This window comes from Erpetoichthys calabaricus, chromosome 11 (genome assembly GCF_900747795.2).
Source record: "Erpetoichthys calabaricus chromosome 11, fErpCal1.3, whole genome shotgun sequence".
Taxonomy (NCBI): domain Eukaryota; kingdom Metazoa; phylum Chordata; class Cladistia; order Polypteriformes; family Polypteridae; genus Erpetoichthys; species Erpetoichthys calabaricus.
This window is the reverse complement of record NC_041404.2, coordinates 50,340,920-50,366,223: the sequence shown is the minus strand read 5'-3', so window position 1 is coordinate 50,366,223 and position 25,304 is coordinate 50,340,920.

Below are 25,304 nucleotides of genomic sequence, written 5' to 3'. Positions count from 1 at the left end.
TCTGGAGTTTACTCAGAATGGTGTGAACACAAAAAACATCCAGTGAGTACTGGATGGAAATGCCTTTTTGATGAGAGGTCAGAAGAGAATGAGCAGATAGTTTGAGCTAACACAAATGCTATGGTAACTCAGATAATAATAATAATAGTAATCTATATATATAAAATCCCTATGTGCGTCCAGGTGTCCGTGTGTGGGTGTCTTCTGATGAAGTGCGCATGCGCGGGGCACGGTGTGATGCGCGATATTACTGTCAGAGAAAGTTAGAGGCGTTTTACGGAAATACAAACCAGTATTACTGCGAGAGGAAATTAAAGGTACACAATACAGTGACGCATATTACAGCCACATACAAGCCAGTATTACTGTCAGAGGAGATTAAAGGCATATTACGGACGTACAAGCCAACGGACGTACAAGACGGTATCCTTCAATAGGGCGTCAAAAGGGCGACCTCAATTGGGCGCAGCGAATAAAGGTGCGCGTAAATAAAGATCTGCACCTTTGTTGCTCTTCACATATTCCAGAGCCATTTGAACTAAATTATCTACGAACGCCTTTATTCGCCGTGCACAATTGAGGTCGCCCTTTTGAAGCTCGCCTTTTTGTGCGCGCCCTTATTGAATAGAGCCGTACAAGACAGTATTACTGTCACAGAAAATTAAAGACACACAATACACGGCGGCAGCCCATGAAGAACGGTCAGCTCAGCAAGTAAACATCAACAAAAGAAAGGCTGAAAGAAAGAAAAATACGACCAACAAAAAGAATGAGGTCAAAGTCCCTTGCCATTTAATATAGACTGTTCCTACTAATGTTTATGCACTACTGTTCTAGCGCCCGTTATTGTAACAGGCTAAATGAATGTAATAATAATAATCTTCTTCTTCTTCTTTTTCTTCTTTCGGCTGCTCCCGTTAGGGGTTGCCACAACAGATCATCTTTTTCCATCTCTTTCTGTCCTCTCCATCTTGTCCTGTCACACCCATCACCTGCATGTCCTCTCTCACCACATCATAAACCTTCTCTTAGGCCTTCCTCTTGTCCTCTTCCCTGGCAGCTCTATCCCTATCACCCTTCTCTCAGTATACCCAGCATCTCTCCTCTGCATATGTCCAAACCAACGCAATCTCGCTTCTCTGACTTTGTCTCCCAACCTGAGATGACCCTCTAATGTCCTCATTTCTAATCCTGTCCATCCTCGTCACCCCCAATGCAAATCTTACCATCTTTAACTCTTTCCTACTCCAGCTCTGTCTCCTGTTTTTTGGTCAGTGTCCCCGTCTCCAACCCATATAACATAGCTGGTCTCACTACCTAATAATAATAATAATAATAATAATAATAATAATAATAATAATAATAATAATAATAATAATGGTCTTTCCAATGTTCAAGGCGCTTCACGAAGTCTCAGAAAGAACAGCAGGGTATATTTAACACCAGAAAATATTGGAAAGACAAGGGTGGCACAAGGGAAATGGGAAATTTTGGGACTAGGTGTTGGTGACCCTGGGGTGTCGGCAGTTGTTTGGGACCAATGTGACCTCGTTTAGGACCCCTTGCCTTCAGTTACAATGGAGCGTTGGAGTGGTGCGCAATGAGCATTCACTGTGAAAGCCTTTTATAAGAATGGTGATAGTGTGACTGCTGCGCAAAGGAAATTTCAACGTCATTACCAGTTAGGACGTCATGATCGTGTCCCATCTGCTCATTTGATTACAAAATGGGTGCATAATTTTGAAGACATGGGTTCAGCCTTAAAAAAGAATTCCCCAGGTGGAGCCACTTCGGATACTGCCAGACAATCAATGGCAGCTCTTCGACGATTGTTTGGAAGGCGCATCTAGATCCCCAGATGTCACTGTTCGTTATTTTTTTCTGTGGGGACATCTTAAAAGCCAAGTGTACCGCACACGTCCCGCAAAAATTGTTGAACTAAAAAGGAGGATTGAAGAGGAAATCGCCGGCGTTCCTCTTGACATGTTACGTCGAGCAATGCAGAATTTCCACAACAGCCTTCACCTTCATGATGTTATCTTCAAAACATAAAATGAATATGGATTACCATCATTACTTGTATATCCTGTACAGTACATTTCTTCATTAAATGTATTTTGTAATGCATTTATTTGTGCATTGAACATTAATTGAAAATTTCCCATTTCCCTGCACCACCCTGTATTTTTTGCCTAGAACACTAAAACACATAAATAGAGGATATACACAGCATTAAATCGAATAAAAGACAATAAGCCAGAGTAAAATACTAAATTCAATACTAAAAGAAAAGCCTGAACAAATAACATCATTTGTGATATAACACACACACACAAATTATCCTGAGCATCTGAAAAGAGAGGTGAACCGAAGGAAGGGGCAGAATGTCAGGTTAAGTTCTACGCCTTCCTGAACAGTTGATTGAGTTTTCAGTTGATTTATAAAAGAATGAATGAAGTCTGCTGATCTCATTCATTTCGGGTGGTCTTTCCAAAGTCTGGGTGCTATACAGCTGGAGGCCCTACTGTCACCCATAGAGTGCAGGTTAGTGTGGGGCACAACAAAATGGCCAGAATCAGAGGACCTTAGTGGCAGAACAGGAGCAGAGTGATGGAGGAGGTCTGGTGTGAGGACATTTAAAGCTTTGTAGGTTAGTAGCCTCCTTAGTGTTGCATTTTTTCTCAAAAAAACACATAAAAAGTGTTGCATTTCTTGGCTTGAAAAATTAAATATATTTCTGCTGTAAAACGTGCAAAATACTAAAAGTAAAGAGTCATATAAGTGTAGAAAGTATACTAATGATACAAATAATAATGAATAATAATAATAATATGCACATGTGCGAGTGACGTGAGTGTCACTTTCAGATTCCCAGAATCCCTTTCGGTTTCACAGACCATTCAATTTCAATACCTGAAGTCAGATTCACTTTGTCGTCACTGCTGATGAGACGCCATTATGAGGTTAGGAGAAGACACACCGTTGCCCAGGTTAACGCTCAGGCCTGATGCTTAAGCGAAACATCCCTACAGCACTAACACTGTTGGCACTTTTTCAGCCCGAGAAATCCTCGGGGTCTTATGCAAGGCACTTCTATACCATTGCCCCTTGTGATGTTTGGGACTAATGCTAAGGAGGTTAATAGAATTTTAGATTTGATCCTGTAAGACACGGGGAGCCAGTGAAGGCGAAACAGGATGGCTGAGATGTACTCGCTGTTGCGGGTTTGTGTAAGGACTCTTACAGCAGAGTTTTGAATCAACTGATGCTGTGGTAGAAAATTAAACGGGGCCCCTGCCAGTAGGGAGTTACAATAATCGATGCAGGATGTGATAAAAGCAGGGATGAGTGTCTCACCTTTAGAAAAGGAGAGGAATGAGCGAACGCAGGAAATGTTATTGATTTAAGAAAGTTTCTTAATGTGGTTTATGTTGGCGAAATAAGAAAGGGAGAAATCAAAAATGACACCAGGATTCCTCGCACTAAGAGAAGGTCTGATGATATCACCGTCAAGAGTGACTGAGAAGGAGCTCGTTTTCCTAAGTTATGCTTTAGTGCCAATATTCAGAAGTTCAGTTTTGTTGCAATTTAATTGTATATTCCATTCAGGTTTTAATTTTACAGTTGTCAGCTAAGTAAACTCTGCTAAACATTCACTTTTAATGCTGAAATAGACCTGAGTATCATCTGCATAAAAATGATAACCCAGTCCATAGCTACGAATAAGCATACAGGGGAAGCATACAGATACAGAAGAGCAGAAGGCCGAGGACTGAGCTCTGAGGGACTCCTTGTGAGACTGGCTCTGAGCTCGACCTGCTGTTGCCAAGACTAACAAACTCCTGCCTGTCCGTCAGATTGACCTAAACCACCAGGGGGCAGTGCCAGATAACCACTCCATACAACTGCGGTGAGCAGAAAAGCATCTCAGAATGTACAACACGTTAAACCTCAAAATGGATGGGCACGTCAGGTTTCACTCCTGTCGCCGTAGAATAGAAAGCTGAGATTACAGTGGGCACAGACTCACCGAAAGACTGTAAAAAAAAACAAGACCTGGTCTGACGGATCTCGATTTCTGCTCGGGCACACAGATGGTAGGGTCCAAACAGCATGGATCCATGCACCCAACCTGACTTGTACCAAAAGCCCAGGCTTGGAGTGGTGATGGTGTAATGGTGTCAGGTATGTTTTCTTGGCACACTTTGGGCCCATTGATATTAAGACAGCGGCAGTGTGGTGTAGTGGTTAAGGCTTTGGACTTCAGACTCTCAGGTTGTGGGTTCAAATCCCACTACTGACACCACTGTGTGACCCTGAGCAAGTCACCTCACCCAACTGGGCTCCAATTGGAATAACAAAAGAAATGGAACCAACTGTATTATGAATGTAAGGCGGCCTTGGATAAAGACGTCAGCCAAGTAAGTAAATAATTAATCATCACGTGAATGCCACAACTCACCATGTGCATCCCGTCATGGCCAACATTGTTCCATCTTCTAATGGCTACATCCAGCATGAAAATAGTATCACAAAGCAGAAGTCATCCCAAAGTGACGATGAGTTCCATGTTTTTCACTGACCTTCCCAGTCACAAGATCTGAATCCAAGAGACCACCTTTGGGGTCGGCTGCATGTAATCTTGTCAACATGGACCAGCGTCCAGCATCTTCTATGAAACCACGCCACAAAAAATTGAGGCTGTTTTGAGTGCATAAGCTTTAGTATGGTGGTTCAAGAGTCTTAATGAATGGCCAATTAAAACGCGAGAGGGGAGATTTGATTTTTTTTTAAATGAGTTTTATTAACCACCGATGAAGCTTCATAAGCAAATCCCTGGCGTGAGTTCCACAGAGAAATGACAAAGGTGGACGAGAACAAATTAATAAGCTTAGGGGCTAAAATGACTCCTTTATGTCATTTGGGGACGTTTCAAAGTGAACCGCATGTGAGAGCCTTGGGTTATTTACTTAAAAGTAAACAGGCAGCTAAAGGGGGTGTTAGGACTTGCCTGGTTTTTTTGCCCCCCAAACTGCATACAATAGCTAAGCATTGGGAGATGATCTCCCTTTTTAATAACAATCACAGAGATGTACTGAAAGCGACCCAATTTATTTCCCAACACTCCTAACTGCACTCTATATGCCAATAAAACGTGAAAGCAGCCTGAAAGAACTCATTGACAAGTGGATGATTAATGTACTAAACATGGGCAGCCTGACTGGGGATTATTGCTAACAGGGATATCATACTGGAGTTGCGTGGCGTTAACTGATGACTTTTGAAGGGAGCTCATAGAAAAGCCGGCCTGAGACGCCAAGGCGAGTTGTGGCGCTTGCCAGGCTGTAAGGGTCCGCCATGATCGGGAACGCAACAGGGCCATTGTGTGGACCAGATAGAGACACCCTCTAGTCATACTGGTGCTGCGTTAATGAAATGAGGAGTCTACAGAAAGTGAGGCGAGCAAGAAAGGAAATCCAGTAGCACAGAATACTGCATGTAAAGTGCTGTGTTCCACTTTAGGTCTTTGGTTGGGACACAGCTTCTGGAAAATTGCAGTGATAAGCAAATTTTATGATAACTAGCTGTGCTACCAGGCTAAGATGGGTCTAAATCAAAGTAATCAACATAGACCCCAGTGTTAAAGTTTACAGTGCACCATGCAATGTATATGCCTCTGTCATAGGCCATATGGTTTGCGATATGTAAAGCAGCATTAATGTTTGTAACACACCATCTGTTGGAATGACAAACACAATTCCTATGTCTCTGTTATATGCCATTTTCTGTGGAATTCATAAAATTAGTGTTAATGTTTGTGATGTGCCATCTGTCGGAATGATAAATGTAATGCATATGTCTTTGTTCTATGCCATTTGGTGTGAGATTCATAAAATTAGTGTTAAAGTTTGTAATGTGCCATCTGTTGAAATGACAACCATAAGGCATACATCTCTGTTCTATGCCATTTGGTGTGGGATTCATAAAATTAGTGTTAATATTTGTGATTCGGCATCTATTGGAATGAAAAATGCAATGCGTGTGTCTCAGTTCTATGCCATTTGATATGGGATTCATAAAATTGGTGTTAATAATGTTTGTGTGGCGTCATCTGTTGGAATGATAAATGCAATGCATGTCTCTGTTCTATGTAATTTGGTGTGGGATTCATAAAATTGGTGTTAATATTTGTGATGTACCATCTGTTGGAATGACAAATGCAATGCATATGCCTCTGTTCCATGCCATTTGGTGTGAGATTCATAAAATTATTGCTAATGTCTGTAATGTGCCATCTGTTGGAATGACAAATGTAAGGCATATGTCTCTGTTCTATGCCATTTGGTGTGGGATTCATAAAATTAGTGTTAATATTTGTAATATACCATCTGTTGGAATGACAAATGTAAGGCATACATTTCTGTTCTATGCCATTTGGTGTGGAATTCATAAAATTAGTGTTAATATTTGTGATGCGCAATCTATTGGAATGAAAAATGCAACACATGTGTCTCAGTTCTATGCCATTTGGTATGGGATTCATAAAATTAGTGTTACTGTTTGTGATGTGCCATCTTTCAGAATGACAGAGGCATGGACACACAGGTGCTTATCATTTTATTATGGTGCACTGGTATAACAAAGTGCTGGTTTCTTAAAACGGGCTGACAATTGTAAGTATATCTGTTTCAATCACAGTGTGTCTTGTTGCCTTTGTTCATTGGACATTAATAATAATAATCCAGTAGAGTAGTATAGTGCTTTTTCTCACAACTTAAAGTACTACTGCACAGAAAGGACGAGAACCCATGATCTCCTTACTGCGAGGCAGTTGCACTACACCTCTTTTGTTTCACCACATGTTGCATTTATTCATCAGACGTTCAGCCCTTACATCCATCTTTCTTTGTGCTTGTTGCTTTTGTTCATCCAACATTCCTGCCTTCTTGTGGACACTGGGTGACACTGCACCTGGACACAGACACTAGATGCCAGACGCATGGTCGTTTAATATATAGAGTGATAATAATACATTTCATTTATATAGCGCCTTACCTGTGCTCAAAGCACTTCACAGAATTTAAAATGAACAAGAAGGAAGAAGCAGAAAAGATCAAATACACAACAATGGATAAAAAAAATGATATCAGCATAAAACACTGAAAGATATATACAGGAAACACAAAGCTTTGAATCAGAATAAAAGACAATAAAACCAGAATGGACTGGGTTATCAGAATTAAAAAATATAAAACCTTGAACAAGTATTGTAACATATTTGTATTATAGAAATGTAAATCATCCTGAGTATCTGGACAAAGAGAAAGAGTCAAAATTTCAGGGCCAGTCAAATGGCTTCCTGAACAAGTGAATCTCAACTACCGGGCAGGGGATTTGAAGGCAGGACGGCAGGTCCATGAAGCACCCCTGTGCACCTCTGCACCACTTCTAAGCTCTTCAAAGTTTTAATCCATGTTGTTTGGTCATCATGTCTCCCTCAAATAGAGCCGAAAACATGAATTTTTGTCAGCATTTCTTCATAACTCCTATTTAACAGTCCTGGAATTGGCCTCCGAGCACTAAAAGCATCGAGCGCAGACACAAACTGAGGCTCTCAAAGCCGTGTGGTGCCACAGATCAATCAATCGACCGACATGACTTTATTTAGCATTTTTCACAGTGAACACCATTTTAAACTTCTTTGCAAAGTGAGCAAATAAACAAATAAATAACACAGTTGGTGTCAGGGTTGCTAAAATTCTTCATACAGTTCAACATGATTATATGTTTTTTCCATAATCACAGTTATGTAACATGATGATCTATCACATAGTGTCTTTCATATCTATTTATCTGTCTATCTGTTATATAGTGCCTTTAACATCTATCTATCCATTATATAGTGTATTTCATATCTATCTATTATATAGTGCCTTTCACATCTATCTATCTATCTATCTATCTATCTATCTATCTATCTATCTATCTATTATAATGTGTCTTTCATATCTATTTATCTATCTATCTATCTATCTATCTATTATATAGTGTCTTTCATATCTATTTATCTATTATCTAGTGCTTTTCACATATATCTATTATATAGCATCTTTCATATCTATCTATCTATTATATAATGCCTTTCACATCTATCTATCTATCTATCTATCTATCTATCTATCTATCTATCTATCTATCTATCTATCTATCTATCTATCTATCTATCTATTATATAGCATCTTTCATATCTATCTATCTATCTATCTATCTATCTATCTATCTATCTATCTATCTATCTATCTATCTATCTATCTATCTATTATATTGTGTCTTTCACATCTATTTATCTATTATCTAGTGCCTTTCACCTCTATCTATTATATAGCATCTTTCATATCTGTCTCTCTATTATATAGTGCCTTTCACATCTATCTATCTATTATATAGTGTCTTTCATATCTATCTATCTATTATCAAGTTCCTTTCACATCTGTCTATTATATAGAATCTTTCATATCTATCTATCTATCTATCTATCTATCTATCTATCTATCTATCTATCTATCTATCTATCTATCTATCTATCTATCTATCTATCTATCTATTATATTGTGTCTTTCATATCTATTTATCTATTATCTAGTGCCTTTCACATCTATCTATTATATAGCATCTTTCATATCTGTCTCTCTATTATATAGTGCCTTTCACATCTATCTATCTATTATATAGTGTCTTTCATATCTATCTATCTATTATATAGTGTCTTTCATATCTATCTATCTATTATCAAGTTCCTTTCACATCTGTCTATTATATAGCATCTTTCATATCTATCTATCTATTATATAGTGCCTTTCACATCTATCTATCTATTTATTATATAGTGTCTTTCACATCTATCTATCTATCTATCTATCTATCTATCTATCTATCTATCTATCTATCTATCTATCTATCTATCTATTATATTGTGTCTTTCATATCTATTTATCTATTATCTAGTGCCTTTCACATATATCTATTATATAGCATCTTTCATATCTATTGTCACATACGTGTGTTTAGGAGACAGCCAAAGGGCTTAAATACAGGTAATTCCATGCCAGGCCAGGGGGTGGTGGAGTGTACTAATTTTCCCTCTCAATCTGTTGCAGACCATTCTAGGGAAATCCCGCCCGGCTCTGTGGCAGCCAATGACGTTCCTTCCGGTTCTGGGGCTGATGACGTCACTTCCTTAGCTGGCCTTTAAAAGCCGCCAAACTGTCTGAAGAAGTCAGTTCTGTTTTGGACTCGGTTGAATAAACATGTCTACCATTTTTGACCTATTTTGCAGCCGTAATCGATTAAATAGGTGGCTGCCCCAAACCTTCTTGATGTCTAATGGTCGTTCTTGTGACACTATCTATCTATCTATTATATGGTGCCTTTCACATCTATCTATCTATCTATCTATCTATCTATCTATCTATCTATCTATCTATCTATCTATCTATCTATCTATCCCCTAAAATAGGACTAGCTCAATAAGAGAGGTGTAATGGGGGGACAGGGGTGGTGGTTAAACCAATTCACGATTTGTGTGGGGTGGCTGTGGTAGTGCAGTGATGTGATGAAGCAGAAGGCACAGATGTCCTTCTGATATACGAATGTATTAAGATATGTGGGAGGGGCAAGAGGTGGGCGGAGTTTGGGCTCTCGTTGAAAGAAATTTCATTGAATGAAAATATCTTAATATTGGATTGGGAGTTTTGTTTAGTGCCTGTTAATTGTATTTATTAAATGTTTTTTGTGTGTTTTTTCTGGATAATTGAAGAAAGATTATTTTAAAAAATTATCTGTACTGATGGTGGTGGTGGATAAAACTGCATACATTTTTAAACTGCAGCCCACCAGTCTGCTTTATTTCCACATGTTATCCTGGCCAGTATTTTAGGGGGAGTCTATCACAGGATGTAGCTTTCTAAAATTATAACTTCAGTCTGAGGGAGGAAACCCTCAGCGGAAAAGCCTGGCAGGTCCAAAGAGGTCACAGTAAGTGTACACGGCAGCGCAAATGGACGACAGATCCCAGTGCTGTGCCAGACACAATAACAAAGTTGGAGTCCTAATTATCATCCATTCTTCTCAATGACAAACAATCCCTTTCCGCTTAAGTAGATCTAACAAAGGTGATCGTGTTTAAGTGCCTTAGAGCAAGGATATACCAATAAGACCGTTTTAATTTTCACTTCACATTATAATAATTAAATGTTTGCCTGCACTTGGTGCCATCGGTTCAACGCTGTTAGTCAGGGTCTTAACTGTCATGATGGTTTATTAGAGAGCAGCTTAGGGTGAATGTCCTCTGGCTTTGAGCATTCATGTGAGGGATTACCCAGGTTCCTAATTGTTATTGTGGGCACGTATGCAACTTGAAAATTCAAATGAGATAATTGCTCGTGGCACGGTGTGCTTCTGTTGTACAAGTCCTGAACTTCGGGTTCAGATCTCCACTCAGACTCTTCCTCCTCTGCATGAGCCGTTAGTTCGGGCGGAGAGGCGACTGACCTGAGTGTATCAAGCACCTCACTTGTCTGGTTACACTGCTCTGCTGGATCAATTGGTGCAGTGGGTTCCCAAACTCGATCCATACAGCAGTATGGTTTTTATGTTTATAGGACATTCAAAAAAAATTCTATTTTTTCTAAAGCTATAAATGCTTAACTCTCTTTTCTTGTTTTCCTATTATCTTCCCTTTTCCTGCGTAGTTTGCGCCCTTCATTTAACCCAACAGTGACAATTAACAACCAGCAGAGCAGACACCCGGGATAATGAAAGCAGCAACGACTTCAGTGTCAGACCCACTAATTAGTAAAGACTCGATTAAAAAACCAGAACACCCGGAAAAGCAGAAAGAAAATTAGGCTGAAAATACTGTAAACAACTTTAAAAAATATTCTCGTGTTCTCCATATATAACTGCTTATTACATTTTCATAAAAATCTACCAAACTTATTTTGTAATTTCTACATTGACTCCCAAACAGAGAAACTGGGAAATAACAACTCACTTAATTAGGCTAAGAGTCCAGTAAAAAACAGAAGTTGGTTGGAACAAAAACCTGCAGCCACGGTTGGGGGGGGTCCCCAGAATCGAGTCTGGGAACCCACTGTAATGGTGCATGACAAGGAGCAATGAATCCTGACCACGTGCTCTGCTGAAGGAGTGCTTGATGTTCTTGTTCTTGATTTTCTTGAGTCCTTGATGGATTCTTCTTGAGACAACGACATGCCCCCAGCCAAATCTGAAATAAATGTGAATTTAAGCGGGGTGAGGCAGTGGGTCAGCACCTCCGGTGTCCTGGGATCAAACTTGACGGGTTGAAGAGTAATTGATTTAGCCGTATTATAAGCCTAGCTTGTCCGGTCTGCACCATTGTGATGAGAACGTTGTGTTGTGCCCTGCACTCTGATTGCAGTGGATTCACAAAATATTCAGAGCTTTTCACTTTCTTCAGTTTTTGCCATTTTTTCATTTAATTTCAAATGGATGAATTTGACATTTTCTTCCATCAGTCTACACTCAGTGACCCATAATGACAAACTGAACACGGGTGCAGCTGCGTTTACCCAAAATTACCAAGTTCTGCAGCTTTAGTTTGCTTAAGTTTAGACATGTTGATTTACTAAAACTATTAGATAGATGAGAAAGCCACCGTCTGTCTGTCTGTCTCTCTACCCAGCTTTCAAATATATAGTGCCTTTCTCAACTGTCTATCTATCTATCAGTTATATAGTGCCTTTCATATCTATGTATTTATTGTATAGTGCCTTTCTCATCCATTTATCTATCTATTATATTGAGCCTTTCATATCTATCTGTCTATCTACTATATAGTGCCTTTCTCATCTATCTATCTATCTATCTATCTATCTATCTATCTATCTATCTATCTATCTATCTATCTATCTATCTATCTATCTATTATATGGTGCCTTTCACATCTATCTATCTATCTATCTATCTATCTATCTATCTATCTATCTATCTATCTATCTATCTATCTATCTATCTATCTATCTATCTATCTATCTATTATATAGTGCCTTTCACATCTATCTATCTATCTATTGTCACACACGTGCGCATGGGAAACACCTGAAGGTCTCAAGGGAAGGTAATTCCACGCCAGACCAGGGGGTGGTAGGGGGCACTGATCCTTTCTCTCTTTCCATTGCAGACCCGTTACGGGAAATTCCGCCTGGCCTCCATGACGTTCCTTCCAGTTCGGTCATAATTACCTCACTTCCTCTGCCACAGTTTACAAAACCCACCATCTCAACCTCTCAGTTCAGTTTGGTTTTGGACTCCAATCTGTACACAGTTCTACACAAACTCAATCATTTTGCAGCCAGGATTAATTATATGTAATTATACAAATTATACCAAACTCACTCCTCCATTTCTTTATAAACGTTGCTTTGTTCACTGGTGTGTGTGCAGTCATGTTGCCATCTCCAAACTGTTCTCACAAAGTTGGGAGCAGGAAATTGTCCAAAATGGCTCAGTATACTGCAACATTCAGAGTTCCTTTCACTGGAACTAAGGAGCCAAGCCCAACCCCACGCCATAATCCCCCCTCCACTAAACTTTACACTCGGCACAATGCAGTCAGCCGAGTCCCGTTCTCCTGGCCAGACTCACCCATCAGACTGTGTGATTCATCACTCCAGAGGACATGTCTGCACTGCTCTAGAGTCCAGTGCCGGTGGGCTTTACACCACTGCACCAACGTTTTGCATTGCACTTGGTGATGTCAGGCTTGGCTTCATGGCTGAGTTGCTGTTTTTCCCACTTTGTTATAATACTACTAACAGTTGACCAAGGAATAATTAGTAGCGAGGAAATTTCATGAATGGACTTATGGCACAGGTGGCATCATATGATGGTACCAGGTTTGAATTCACTGAGCTCTTGAGAGCGACCCATTGTGTCACAAATGGCTGTAGAAGCCAGCAGTCTGCATGCTGAGGGGCTCGAGTTTATACACTATATGTATATGTACAGAAATGTGCTGACAGTACTCCATCATTATACACAGAAGGTCAATATGGTGTCCTGCATCAGTCAGTGCTGGGACCTTTACTGTTTTCACTTTACAGGCTTGCACTGGGATCTCTCATTAGAAAACATTGTGTTAATTTTCACTCGTATGCAGATGACACCCAGTTATACCTTTCATTTAGATCAAATGAAGTTTCTCCGATGTTGTCTTTAATTAGTTGTGTTAGTGAATTAAAGGAGTGGATGAATGAGAACTACTTGTCTTTAAACAGCGATAAAACAGAGATGTTAATTGTTGGAGGGAATGACGCTGAGCTCAACAATATTTTGTCATCATTTAACTCAGTTGGAATCCCCATTAATTTTACTGAATCAGCCCGCAATCTAGGAGTTATCTTTGACTCTAGCATGTCATTTAAAGCACATATTACAAAGTTGTCCAACTCATGTTTCTTCCATCTTAAAAATGTTAGGAAATTAAGACGCTTTCTAAATAAACAGGATTCTGAGAAATTAAGTCATGTGTTTATTTCTAGTAGGATTGACTACTGCAATGTGGTGTTCACTGGATGTTCATATTGTTCTTTATACAGCCTCCAGTTAATCCAAAATGCTACTGCAAGATTTATTACAAGAACAAGAAAATACGAACACATAACTCCAGTTCTTAAATCCTTACACTGGCTCCCGGTTAAGTTTAGGGCAGATTTCAAAATTCTCCTATTACCATATAAAGCCTTAAATGGCCGAGGTCCGGCTTACTTATCTGAAGTTATCATGACTTACAAACCAGAGTGCACATTAAGATCTCAATATGCCGGTCTGCTTAGGATTCCAAGGATTAATAAAATAACAATGGGAGGTCGAGCTTTTAGTTACAGGGCCCCTAAACTGTGGAACGGTCTGCCTGCTACTATATCAGATGCCCCTTCGGTCTCAGCTTTTAAATCCTGGCTGCAGACTCACTACTTCAGTTTAGCACACCCTGACTAGAGCTGCTGATTAACTGTACAGACTGCATCGACACATACAGTCGGTAAGGTTCATATCTGGCTAAGAAAGAACGTTACATTTCTAGCGACGAGAGAGAGAGAGCGCGCATTCGCTCCATGTGCTCTAAATTTGCTGTCGCAATTCCACAATTCATACTCCTTCAATACAAATGAAAGTACAGTGGTGTACAAAAAAAAAAACGGAATTCAATTTTGACCTTAATTGAAATATTTAGTTGTTTTTAAAAGCTTTTAATTCTGATGCTTTAATCAATTTTAATACAGACTGTTCAACAAAAGGATAACAAGAAAAACAAAAAAATATTTTATTTCAGATCAAAATTTAGTTTTTAAATATTGGATTGTTTTTTTCTTAGTCTGATCCCAATTTTTATAAAATTGAAAACCGTCTATTGTCTTACCAGTATTTGTAAATGAAGTCCATGCGCCTATCCTTCCCCAAGAAAATCGACTCTATCTTGTAAAAGTCCTCCTTATTTTCATTCAGTTTTTAAAATCTTAATCTTCCATTTTGGCAGTCAGTCGGAACAAAAAATAAATACAAATAAACGGCCCGCTGCAGTGCACTTGACTTTCTGATATTGCTAACTTATTGGCGCCGAGAGCGTAGAAGAGCAGCAACAAGCACCTCTTGGGCTCACATGCGCCCCCTTCCGGGCACCACGGTACTGTCAGCCTCACCTTGTGTTTTTTCACTGCGCTTTAATGTCCGATCAGCAACACTAAATATGTCACACACATTCATTAAAGATATTAGCCTGACTGTGGAAAGTCAGGGTGTATAATAAATGTGTCTGAAACCATTATATTGGCGACATACAGAGAGACAACTACAGGCACGCGCCAATTGCAGGCATCAACCTGCAGTGTGTGTGGAGAGTGCAGTCCGAGGTGAGGTGATATAATGTCTGTAGGTTGCAGGAGACCATACTCTGTATGGACGTGTAGGAATTGTTGGAGGACATCATCAGGTCAAGCTTCAGGCGTCAGAAGCAACAGAAGGCCACTGCTGCATTCCGGCCACAGTTATGGCAATCTGGCAGTTTAAGAGGACGGCTGCAGGCCTCTGAAGGACTTCATTTTAACCCGTCTCGTTTCTCCCCAGTATTTGAACAAGAAATGCGCCAATTCAGCGATTTTAACTATGAAAATGATCAAAATTATTGGAATCATACAGAAAACAAATGTATAGCACAGACCAGTGGACACGTTTATTTTATGTTATCATTATTAGTTTTTTACTTTTCATGATGACCTCACCCGACCGCAAGTCCCTGGGGTCACGTCAATTAAAACGAAGGCCAAGCAAGTTAATCAGCAGCAGAAACGGCTCACTAAATGAGAAGAGTGTTAGAATGAAAACCTGCAGCCACTGTGGCCCACAAGGACGAGAGTTGGGGACCCCTGGACTGAAGGTTCTCAATGATGACGGTAAAATAAAAATAATAAATCTCAGATCAAACTCAAACTAGAAATTGAAAGAGAAAGGAATGTAATATCTACATGTTACTAAATCAGGGGTAGGGGATCATTGCCTTATCTTTCACATGTTCAATTTTTTATATACGGGGTGACTCACGAAAAAGTGGCCCACCTTTACTAAGACGACTCCCGTCTAGTCTGTCCGCCGCAGAGCAGGGGTTTCTGGCCACCACGATCGCCCGACTTAACAACGTGCGACTGTTTGCTTGGTGGGGTCATTTAAAGGGCTGCGTGTATGAGACAAATATAGCGGACTGTACATGAACTGAAGTTGAACATTGAAGATGCGATCCCATGACGTCACAAAGAGTGCACACGAACACGCTGAAACGGGCACAGTGACGCACAAGGAGATCACTTTCAGCATCTTCTGTAAATGTGAGTTACCAAACGTGATCATTTCTTCTCTTCGCCACGTAATGCAGTCGTCTCGGTGGAGGCGGGACACTTTTTCGTGGGTCATTCTGTATTTCATTTACCGTCTTCAATAAAAAAACACACACACACACACACAAAATATTAAGGACATTCAAGAAAATCAGCTGAGGTGACATTAAGTTAATATTTACACCATCCACGTCACTCATCAAACCCACTGTGATCTGATTTAGCTACGTTACACGTTTATGGAACAACCGCCATAAAATGGTCGTATCGCACATATTCACCTGACTTTTATTTGGTTGTTGAAATTTATTTGCAATTTCCGCCCAAAAAAAATTCAACAGCTTTAAGAACAGAAAAAAAAAATAAAATAAAATCCAGGAATTTATTTGCAACAGCTGTGGATTTGGAGCACTCAACGTCCTTTTTTTAGCTTGCAAATATATAATTTGCCAAAGTGTTGTGATCGCTCAGTAGGTAACATCTGCTTCGTATACGTCGTGTTCTTAAAAGCTGCACATTTAATGTGTCCTCCTGTGGAATCTTTGAAAGGAGGGCCAGAGCGGCTTTTTCTGTAAATCGTCCCCAGTCCCGTTCTTGAAGTGGGCTTCAGGGGAGCTTCTTGTCACTCACAATGACATCTCCTGCTAACTCCTCATTTTGCCACAGCAGCGCGACAAAGAACAATATGAGACAAAGCAGCGCTGATATTTCTAGGCAGTTCTCTCCAGAAAATCCCACACTGCTGCAGAGTGCTGTGGGGGGCAGAAAGTGCCCTGTGATGCCGCGGGCTCTCCTGCAGGGTGGGCTTCTACATTGTTGCTGTTACTACGGCCATGCCGGGCTCCAGATCGGCACCTTTAGATTACATGTCTGTGTAGCGACCTTGAACCCCACGCTGGCCCCTTCTAGTGCTGCTGCTGATTCACTTTAAAGCACCAGGCTTTAGTTGGGGGGCTTTACACCGTAATACAGTGGGGCACAGAGCTGACACGTCAGTCCCCACCCGTGACACTCAGTGGTACCCTGGTGAGTCACTTCGCCTGATGTACCCACATTTTATTTTTAATAAATATATTTGTGTGGTGAGAGAGGACATGCAGGTGATGGGTGTAACAGAACAAGAGGCAGAGGACAGGACGATATGGAAGAAGATGATCCGCTGTGGCGACCCCTAACAGGAGCAGCCGAAAGAAGAAGAAGATATTTGTATCAACATGAACATTCTTTAAAATAAGTTTCAATATTACAGTATACTAACATTTATGGGAAAATACTGCGTGTACATTATTGACATTATTGTACAGTTGTGGCCAAAAGTTTTGAGAATGACCCAAGTGTCGGTTCTCACAAAGTTTGCTGCTTGAGTGGTTTTAGATCTTTTTGTCAGATGTTTCTCTGGTATTACAAGCATTTCAGAAGTTTCAAAGGCTTTTATTGACAATGACATGAAGTTTATGCACAGAATCCATATTAGTGCCTTGAGCATGGGAAAGGCGCTATATAAATAAAATGTATTATTATTATTATTATTATTATATTTGCAGTGTTGGCCCATCTTTCTTTTTCAAGAGCTCTGCCATTCGCCCTGTCATGCTGGCAATCCAACTTCTGGGCCCAATCCTGACTGATGGCAGCCCATTCTTGCATCATCAATGCTTGGGGTTTGTCAGAATTGGTGGGTTTTGTTTGTCCACCCACCTCCTTAGGATTGACCACAAGTTTCTCAATGGGGAGTTTCCTGGCCATGGACCCCAAATTTTGATGTTTTTTTTTCCCTGAACCACTCAGTTCTCACTTTTGCCTTATGGCCCGGTACTCAATCAAACTGGAAAAGGCATTGTGGGTCACCAAACTGTTCTGGGATGGTTGGGAGAAGTTGCTCTTGGAGGAGGCTTTGGTCCCATTCTTTATTCATGGCTGGTTTCTTAGGCAAAAATTGTGAGTGGGCCCACTGTCTTGGCTGACATGAATGGTCTCCGGATGCTTTACTGTTGGCATGACACAGGACAGATGGTAGTGCCGCTCACCGTTTCTTTTTTCTGGATGCCCCAAACAATCAGAAAAGGGATTCCTTAGAGAAAATGACTTGACCCCAGCAGACCTCAACAGTCCAATCCCAGAATATCAGTCTGTCCCTGATGTTTTTCTTGGCTTCTTTGCTGCCCTTCTTGACACCCACCAGGCCATCCTCACACCTGCCTGCTGTCATTCCTGAGCAAGCTCTGCACTGGTGGTGCCCGCAGCTGAATCCACTTTAGGAGATGGTCCTGACGCTTGCTGGACTCTCCTGGGTGCCCTGAAGCCTTCTTCACAACAATTGACCCTCTCCATTCTAACTCAATCAGCCTGAAAGAGTGACCTCAGGCCTTGTCCTCGTCGACACTCTCACCCGTGTTAACGAGAGGACAACTGAGATGACGTCAGCAGGTCCTTTTGTGACAGGACTGACATGCAGTAATTTTTGGGATGAAGTTCATTTTCATGGCAAAGAGAGGCTTTGCAATTAATTGTAATTCATCTGATCACTCTTCAGAACATTCTGGAGTCGATGCAAATTGCCATCATAAAAACTGAAACAAAATTAATATTTGTGTCATACTCAAAATTTTTGGCTACGACTGTATATTGATAAATCCATCCATCCCGCTATATCCTAACTACAGGGTCACAGGGGTCTGCTGGAGCCAATTCCAGCCAACACAGGGCACAAATCCTGGGCAGGGTGCTAGCCCACCACAGGACACACACACACACACCAAGCACAATTTAGGATCGCCAATGCACCTTATCTGCATGTCTTTGGACTGTGGGAGGAAACTGGAGCACCCGGAGGAAACCCACACAGACACAGGGAGAACATGCAAACTCCACGCAGGGAGGACCTGGGAAGCGAATTCAGGTCTCCTAACTGCAAGGCAGCAGCGCTACCACTGCGCCACTCTATAGTGATAAATGTTTTTCAAAATATAAATATATTTTTTAATATATTTTAAGATAAAAAATTTCCCCTTGAGATTAATACAGGGTACCAAATACCAAAAAAGAGATACCACAAATAATATACTGTAATATACATTTAAAGAAACAATTGCAAAATAATGTTTTGTATATTCCAGTAATAATATCCTGTGCAATATAGTTTACAATTTATATTTTAACAAACATATTGCTACCAATAGGTATATATTTTAAAATACAGTATCTTACAATAGACTTTAACTATTTTACAATATACTGTATACTGACATATTTTGTAAAATATGCAAATTATTTCCTTTTTGTATATTGCAAAATATTTTTCATAACATAACAATGTATTTCTCAATATATTTACAAATACTAGGAATATTATATACTTTAACATACATTTTTAGAAACTATTACAATATATGTTTAAATACACTGTACTGTAAATCTTAGTAATAATATACTTTACAATATATTTGAAGCTTATATTAAAAAAAAAGTAAAATGTATTTTTAACAAATATATCCCTACCAATACAGTATATGTTACAATTTACTTCATGGATAAATATAATGCATTAATGTGCTGACATTTATTATATGTTTTTCAAAAATAAACCTATATTTTAAAATACTAAGAATAATATACTTTAACATACATTTTAGAAACAATTACAGCGTATTTTGAAATAAACTGTACTGTCAATCCTATTGATAATATACTTTACAGTATATTTAACAGTTTATATTTCAAAATGTAAATGATATTTTAACAAATATATTGCTACCAGAATGAATGTATTTTAAAATATGTTACAATATGCATTACTTTCAAGGGTAAATATCCTAAAATGCCTTACAGTGTACTGATATTTATTGCACGATATCTAAATTACAGCCTTTTTTATATATTGTAATAGATTTTTCAAACTAAACCAGGAGTAACATACTGTATGCCAAATTTTACAAATTATATCTCAATACAGTCTCATACTTGTGAAGGGTAAAGTTTTTCTTCACACTGAGAACCACAAACACTTGGAATAAGAGACCACATAGTGTGGTGGACAGGAGGACTTGAGGGGCTTTCAAAACTCGACTTGATGTTATTTTACAAGAATTAAGTGCACAGAACTGGCAAGTTTTGTTGGGCTGACTGGCCTGCTCTCGTCCGGATTGTTCCAGTGTTTTTCAGATATATCGCAATATATTTCATTCTTGTTAGGGCAGGACTAAAGTAACGATTGTACTGTGTTTGGGAAGAGCTTTAGTATTGTGCTCACAAAAGTTTTATTGATGGATGCTAAACTGACCTTTAGTGGAATGAATGGATGTGAGCTAAAGTGGAATGCTAACCAGAGTCGTTTCCTGCTTTGTGCCCAGTGCCCCCCAGATAGACTGCAGTTCCCCGGATCCAAAGCTGGACTTTAGAATGTTGCTATGTGTTACTAGCAGGAGTGCCCATCGCAGCCCGGGTTATAATTAAGTGCAGATGTGGTCACTAAATTCTCCAGGATTCTACGATGGAAAGTAGACCAGGCCCAGGTGCAACAAATCAGCCCCGAAACCAGAACATTTCTGCCACCAAACACTACAGTTGGTATTGGGTTCTTTGGACCAAATGCTGTCTTTCATTTTCACCAAATGTATCTTTTGTCATTGTTGTTGTCAGGTCTGTCCAGAGCATTTTGTTCCAGAAGTCCCTGTCTCTGCCTCGGTGTTCAGGGGCAAACCCTTTAGTCTTGCCCTGGTGTTGTTTCTCGACAGTGGAGGTTTCCTCCTGGCACACCTACCATGTGCAGCCACTTTCTAATGGTTGGCTTGTGCACTTTGACATCATCATGGAACCTCCCTGTAGCTCTTGTCCATGTTGAAGTTTTGGGCTTCTCTTACAGCGTCTTGCATTCTCCTGTCGGGCTGAACTTGACTGGGGTGGCCTGGCCTGTGCAAGATGGCAGTTGTTGCAAATGTACCCACTTATAGATGATCCATTGGTGTCAATCTACTGCTATTGAATTCTGATTTGTTGATTGTTTTGTGCTGATCTATTAGGAAGATGAGAGTGGCACTGTCTGTCAGTCTGTCTGTCTAGCTTTCAATTTTAAGGTGCCTTTCTCATCTGTCTGTCTGTCTATCAATTATATGGCACCTTTCTCATGTTTCAATTATATAGTGCCTTTCTTATCTATCTTTGAATTATATAATGCCTTTCTCATCTGTCTATCTGATTATATACTATATAGTGCCTTTCTCATCTATTTATCAATAGTGTGTTTCTCATGTTTCAATTACATAGTGCCTTTCTCATCTATTTATCAGTTATATATTACTTTTCTCATATATCAATTATATAGTGTCTTTCTCTCCTACCTTTGAATTATATAATGCCTTTTTCATCTATTTATCAATAGTGTGTTTCTCATTTTTCAGTTATATATTGCCTTTCTCATCTATTTATCAATTATATATCGCTTTTTCATATTTCATTTATATGTCGCTTTTCTCATATTTCAATTATATAGTGCCTTTCTCATTTATCAATTATATAGTGCATTTCTCTCTTATCTTTGAATTATATAAGCCTTTCTCATCTGTCTATCAATTATATAGCACATTTCTCAAGTTTCAATTACAAAGTGCCTTTTTCACCTGTTTATCAATTATATAGCAACTTTCTCATATTTCAATCATATAGTGCCTTTCTCATTTATCAATTATATAGTGCATTTCTCTCTTATCTTTGAATTATATAAGCCTTTCTCATCTGTCTATCAATTATATAGCACATTTCTCAAGTTTCAATTACAAAGTGCCTTTTTCACCTGTTTATCAATTATATAGCAACTTTCTCATATTTCAATCATATAGTGCCTTTCTCTCCTATCTTTGAATTATATAAGCCTTTCTCATCTGTCTATCTATGTACTATACTGTATAGTGCCTTTCTCGTCTATCTGTCAATTATAAAGTATGTTTCTCATGTTTCAATTATATAGTGCCTTTCTCATTTGTCTATCTAATGAATTATTATTATTATTATTATTATTATTATTATTATTATTATTATTATTATTATCTGTCTATATACTATATAGTGCCTTTCTCATCTATTTATCAGTTATATATCGCTTTTCTCATATATCAATTATATAGTGCCTTTCTCTCCTATCTTTGAATTATATAAGTCTTTCTCATCTGTCTTTCTATGTACTATGCTGTATAGTGCCTTTCTCATCTATCTATCAATTATAAAATATGTTTCTCATGTTTCAGTAATATAGTGCCTTGCTCACCAATTTATCAGTTATACTGTATAGTGCCTTTCTCATCTATCAATTATATAGTGCTCTTCTCATCTACCAATCAGTTATATAGTGCCTTTCTCATCTATTTATCAAGTGTTTCTCATGTTTCAATTATATAGTGCCTTTCTCATCCATTTATCAGTTATATATCGCTTTTCTCATCTATCAATTTTATAGCACCTCTCTCATCTATCAATTATATAGCGTCTTTCTCTCCTATCTTTGAATTATATAAGCCTTTCTCATCTGTCTTTCTATGTACTATGCTGTATAGTGCCTTTCTCATCTATCTATCAATTATAAAGTAAGTTTCTCATGTTTCGATTATATAGTGCCTTGCTCACCAATTTATCAGTTATATACTGCCCTTCTCATCTACCAATCAGTTATATAGTGCCTTTCTCATGTTTCATTTATATAGTGTCTTCCTCATTTATCTATTTGTGGGGTCTACGGTGGGTGGCATGGTGGTGCAGTGTTTAAGGAGGGTCCTGATAGATGGCTCCTGTCCTTGTTACTGGCTGTGTGTTCTTTTTTTTCCCTTTAACCCCATAAACCCCCAGCACCAGGCTGATTTGTGCTATTCAGTGGGCCTGATTATACGTGCATCTGGACGGAGGCATCAATGTGCCTGGTGGGGATGCTGGCGCTGTCTGGGACTGGTTTAAGTGTTGGGTCCAGTACTTCTACGGTCAGTTTCAGCTTCTCCCAGCCCTCGGTTGGAATGGAGCAGTTGCTGAAAACGGATGGCTGCTCTGTAGCTCATATATTTAATTTCCAGGCTATAAGTGGCACTTTGACAAGAGTGCTTCTTCTCTCTATCTCTGTGAATTACAAATGCCTTAAGGAGCTGGTGTCACACCAAGTGGCACCGGGCCACCGTCACTGTTATTATCTTATCACTGACCCTTTTTTATTTTTTGCACTTTGATGGAGACCTGCGTAACTTCCATAATATCAGACTATTCAATCGAAGGCAAAGTTTAGCACCAAGGTTAACACCGAGGCCTGCCTAATAATAATACTTAATTCCGTCCAAAGCCGGAGAAGTAAAATGCCGATTCAGCTTGTCATTTGTTGGCTTTCTTGTATAATTCATGAAAGTTAAAATGCATTTTGCATTGCTCAATTACTCCTCCATCAAGCCAGCGTGGACACTGTAATGACATTCTGATTATCTGTCTTTAAATGAGGTCTGGAAATGAGAATGTACCATTCTGTCTGAATAATGCATTGTAGCGAGCCATTTCAGTTAAATTGGGGATCAGAAGCTTGTATAGACGCAAAGTCAAATTCAGAGACTTTAACATTGAGACACACGTGAAATTACGCTTGCGGATTTAATTGATCTTATTCAGTAACTACGTATTAAAGTCTAAAACATTTCGCTCATTTGCCTGTCGTCTGAACGCGGCCAAAGGCTTCCCATTGAGACGGCTTTGTGGCCGCCTGCTAATGATTAGAAATATAATAACGAGACGTTAAATGTTACCCAATACCGAATAAAGAAAATAAAGCTCATTTTTTTACAAATTGCATATCCTGGTTTGGCTCACCGGGAGGCACAATGTCTCTCTGAACAGGAAGGCTGCACCCCTGCGTCACACAATTCTATTTCTATTATTCATTTCTTTTAGGGGTGTTTGGCACCCACTCATCCCACTACAGAAATTGTGCTGGGTCATAATTAGTGACAAGCTGACTTTTCGCCAGGTGGAAGCCAATGCATTAATGGACGGGAAGCCAAATATCTTATAATCGGTGGGCAAGGAGGAACTGGGCGAGCTTTGAGGGGATTATAATGGTGCGGTGGTCTTTGAAGTGTATCCCGATTATTGTGGCCAAATATGTGACGGTGGCTATGATGCAGCAGTGCTAACCACTGCGCCACCTTGCCTGTCTCAAATCAGAATTATAATACAAGTCCGCAATGCTTTGCATCCTTTATCTCTCTAACTGCGTCTCCTGAGCTCCGGTCACTACGACTAACTGACAGCCACAGAGCCTGTGACATAGGGGGCTCACTGTCATATACCGAGTTGGGGGGGGGGGGGTGTCCCTGTCACTGTCACTTTCACATGGAGTGGAGTAAAACCTGCTTAATTCAGCAGTAAAAACAATTAATCATCCATCCATCATCCAACCCGCTATATCCTAACACAGGGTCATGGGGGTCCGCTGGCGCCAACACAGGGCGCAAGGCAGGAAACAAACCCTGGGCAAGACGCAAGCCCACCACAGGGATTAATCATACAGAACAACAATATTCTCATTATGGTAATAATGCAAGTTATATTAAATCTGGCTAGATCAGGGGTCACCAACTCCAGTCCTGGAGGACCACTGTGGCTGCAGGTTTTCATTCTAATCCTTTTTTTAAATGAGTGCCCTGTTTGGGCTGCCTGGTATGCATTGTACTTCCAGATGAACATTCATTCATTGGTCGTCTGCTCTCATGCACACAAGTGTCGCTCCCACTTTAGGATGGTCTGGGTTGGCACCACGCTCCCTGGCAGCTTACACTCACAACAAATGGGCAAATGAGGACACACACACACACACACACAAACACACAGACCCAGCCAGAGGTAGGTGGAAGTGTTTTGTGTTTTAATAAAAATCAACAAGGAGCCCTGATCATATTGTCTTCCCCTGTCCTTACATTCCACTGGCAAGGATCCCAGAACAGCTCTGGCTGGGGTGCCAGTCCCCGCGTGGCATCTCTCACAATAGAGAGAGTGTGTCTCGCTGGGATTGACCACCTTAACAGTAGAACTGTCCCAGCTACGTAAGTGCCATCGAGTGCGTGTTTTGTTTGAACGTTTTTGACTTCTGTGTTGGAGTTGAACAGGGTTTTGCCCGGCTGGCACCCCAATCATTCAATATTCGCCAATAAGGAGTGAAATAGAACACAAATAGGGTGGAGTGGTGGCTCTGAGGCTAAGGATCTGTGCTGGTATCCCGAAGGTTGCCGGTTCGAATCCCCGTCACTGCCAAAAGAGATCCTACTCTGCTGGGCCCTTAACCTGTAATTGCTCCAGGGGCGCTGTACAATGGCTGACCCTGCGCTCTGACCCCAAGGGGTATGCAAAAACTACCAAATT